This window comes from Tigriopus californicus, chromosome 9, assembly GCF_007210705.1.
Source record: "Tigriopus californicus strain San Diego chromosome 9, Tcal_SD_v2.1, whole genome shotgun sequence".
Lineage (NCBI taxonomy): Eukaryota > Metazoa > Arthropoda > Copepoda > Harpacticoida > Harpacticidae > Tigriopus > Tigriopus californicus.
The window spans coordinates 11,749,405-11,753,468 of record NC_081448.1 but is presented as its reverse complement, the minus strand read 5'-3'; positions in this window follow the sequence as shown (position 1 = coordinate 11,753,468).

The following is a 4,064-nucleotide window of genomic DNA, read 5'->3' as shown; positions in this document are numbered from 1 at the left end:
AGGGCTCCTAGATTGGCTCTGATACATATTTTTCGATCTTTCGATTATTAGTATTGGTGTGTTGTAAATTTAAACAACAAATGAGAATGAGCACAAAGTAAGCTCTTAATTCATTAATCGGTTTGTTCGATCCTTGAGCCCAAAAAGACTGGCTTTTCAAACTTGCATCAATTGTGGACTACCACGTGTGATTCAGAATATAAATCGCAAAAGTACTAGCTGTTCAAACCCATGGGTGATTCAGAGCAAAGACTGTAACAAAGAGCAAAGTATTCCAACCATTTCTCAATCGTACGTAATAGAAATCAATACCAATTGGTGTACGGAGCGTCAAATATGGCAATTTTTAAGAAACCCCTTCACACCAAAGCAACCCTCTAAACGCTAGATGGCGCCGGCATCTAGAATGGATTATGTCATGTCAACTTGAATGCATTTATGTTTCTTGATTTTAAGATGAGCTAAGGCGCTAAGGTGGACCTAATTTGGTTATTGCTTACACCCAAGGGCCGGAAGAGCCAGTGCGATTAAATCATACGTTCCAAACCCGGGTCTGGATTTAACACATTTTACCTACATACCGTTCTCAATAAAGAGGTTTTTGCTTTGGGTTTGTTGACCCACCACGCTGTAACTCGGGGCAGGAAAGCTCCCCAGAAGACATGATCCATCCTGAATCATGTAGGCGTTGCAAACTATATGGCTACCAGTGCATAAAGTTCCAGATGCAACAGAGGAGTCGTGAAGGTTTGGATCGAGATGAATACGTTCGTGAATTAAGTTGGGCCAAGTAATCGGGCTGATTGACTTCATGTTATAGAGGTTTGATATGGGCTCGGCTAAAACTCGATTCCACCAGAAGAGACATTGAACCACAGGCAATAATAAATGAACCATTTTCTAGATCTTAAAGGCTATGTTCAAAATTGTTGACTATTTGGTTTCTCTTCGAATTGAGCAAAGTTACGACATGCCATTGATGTGTAATACTACTTATACCCCATGAATTTTGAATCGGTTGACGCCTTAATGGCTACTCATTGGCAAGTATTCTCGCCCTAATATTGCTCACGTCGAAGGGGAAAAACTCGATTCCTTTTATTTTAGGAACTATGAGCATTAAAAATTAACAACGATTTTGAAATCTACCTCTATTAAGTTCAAAGTGAGGAATGTAGCAGCAAGGGATAAAACAGCAACGTCAATTGGTAGGAGATTCTAGTAAAGATACAACAAAAATGTCTGAGGGTTGTATTTTTCCCTCAATACTGTATGGAGCACCATTCCACTTCTTTTCAATGCTCTTGGTTTCCATCAAAGCCCTCATTTTCAAGAGTAAGCATTTCACATTTGATTGATTTCGGATGTTTGTTCTGGAAGTTTCTATCGTTGGAACTTATTATTTCAAAACTCTGTATTCGAAACATTTTGTTTCACACTTTCTACTCCACATTCCTTCACACATATATCTGGAGAGGTTGCACGCTGTAAGATAATCCATTGCGCCCAAAATACCGCCGCAAACGCACTTGCGTATGTTTGATTGTCACCAGCATTTGTTCCGCTACAAGCTGGAGTGTCACATTACCTCAACGATGCTCTTTGGCAATACCTTTTGTTTGCTTAGAATTTCACCCCAAAGCATCAAACTCTTAGAGCTGAGTGATAGCAATGAAGAAGACACACTTCATAAAGCATTGTGAAAAATATACCAGTGGTTTATTCACAACCCTTTTTAATGTACAGGATGAGGTGGTCCACGTTAATATTTATATTCCCCATGCGTCCTACTGGACCGGGAATTGAATTGCCAGTCCCGCCCGAAAATCGACCCACTGCAAAATTGGCTCCCCCAGGTCTGGTGTCCCCTTTGGCGAAGGTATGGTCTGGGTCTCCGGGATTTGCGTTACCATTACCCACGTGAAATAATCCTCCAAAGTTATTCACATATTTCACTGCAATTTCTGTTTAAACGAATTGAAATATGGATTAATGTTTGGACAATCTAGTGTTAACTCCTTAAGTAACAGTTGTCTAAAGATGTCAGCAGAAATTTTGGGAGGTCACTAGGGTACTTTTCAGAACAAAAGAGGTAATATGAAACCAAGATGAGAAGCGTAATACTAGACAAAAAAACTTTCCCAAGATGGCAAAAAGTCTTTTTTTAAACAAAAAATAATAACGTATGGAAAATAAGTCTAAACGCAGTATTTTTTCGGCCAAAAGTATTTTAAGCATGTCTTTGAGTAAAACTGTGACAGCTTTTTTAAAATGTACGGGCACATGAACCATTCCTATCATGAATAAATAAATTAGAACTCTAATTCATCTGAACAAAGAACTACAAAGCCTCAAAAGTATGAGTGACCTCTCAAAACTTGATGGTGTCATCACCGTCTTTTCCTGCTTCAATGTCCCGGTTGTGACGCATTGACAAGCTTGATAACTAGGGCTTGCATCCTGAAAATTGTGCAAATTTTGCAAAAAACTTGCATATCCCAAAATTTTCTGCAAGTTTAGTGTATCTGCAAGATTTGCAATTTCATCAGCAATATTTGACATTTTTCTGCAATTTATTATGCAATTTCAGCCCCTTCAGCACAAAAACAAACATTTCGACAATTTGGTTCTAAAAAATTGTGTCTATTTTAGGGAGAAAATAATGAAATTTTCCTCATTTTTTTTCTAAAAAATCTTGACATGACAGTACAAAATAGGTAAGAGATATATTTTACATCCGCTTGCAAATATATTCCATCCATCTATTTGGAAAAACTCTGTTTTTTCATTGCATTTTTTGAGATATACTACATTATAGGTAGAGATGTTATTTGCTTGTGCAACAAACTTCTCCTTTAAAAGTCAGACACATATTTCCATGGGGTATCAGTAAATGGCCAGAAGATGGATGGCTAATTTGGAAAGAATTGGGCTGCTATCATTTTAAAGAAACTTGAAAACAGTGTAATCTTACCGCTAACATGTATTGAAACTTAATCTTAATAACAAACGTGTTGAGCAATAGTTTCACTTTGACATTGTCAATATCCTGTCATGGAATTCAGATATTATTTTATCATGCAATATCGAAGATATGGTTAAAAGAAGCTGATGGGCCTGAGAGGCAGTGTGAACAATGCAAGAATCTTTTATGCATGAAATATGATCAATTAAATCTTTGAGTACAACAAGGGAAACATTTTCGAACGGTACCAACGCCAATGGGAGATGGTTGTAGCCCTGTTGACTAACGCGCGAGTGAGTCAATCAAGGGTAGGGCTTCCCCCTCATCGCTCTAGTGGATATTCGCCTCGAATGGCGATCCTTAACCCCAGAATAGACCCTCAAACACCGATGCGTAATCCCAAAAGTATACATATATACAAAAACATAGTCAATGAGACTATATATGTCATATCTCACAATGAAGCTAGATAGAAATGAAACATTTCCCTCCTTGTAAGTGGTCAAAATGTTTCCTTTGGGTTGAAATGTCCTTACTCTGAAATCCCAAAACTGGTCCCGCCTCCCTGATGTCGTTCGCTTGTACCCATTCGTTGAAATATCCCAGCTCCGGCCAAACCAATCGGAAGTGATAGTGCCCAGAACAAGACCTGCAAAGCCAATGTAACTAAAAAGGTCACAGGATCGGTGTGTTATCCCTGTTTGTTGGACCATTTTTTTTAGAAAATAGTCTTAGTAAAAAGCCCTTCTAGTTTTTTGTCCCTGGGATGTCGTCTTTATACACTTGTGAATTACGTTTAAGATCTCTGCAATTCCCTTAAGACAGTTTACGATTTTGAGCACACCGTCTGACTGACATGAGTTGTTTTGATGGTTTTGTGGAAGCAATATGTGGGCTTGCACTCTCGCGGTGTTAAGTAAAAGAAAAAAAAATTCTTTCCATCAGGTAATTTGTAAAAGAAAACATTCTAATCAGCCCAAAAAAGGCGAGAACCCGTTCATCTGGTCTTTCCAGAGCAAAATTGATGCTTTTTTGTTCATCTGGGAGGGCTTTGACGATCCTCGTCTGTACGGAATGAGAAGTGATTCAAAATTTCTGC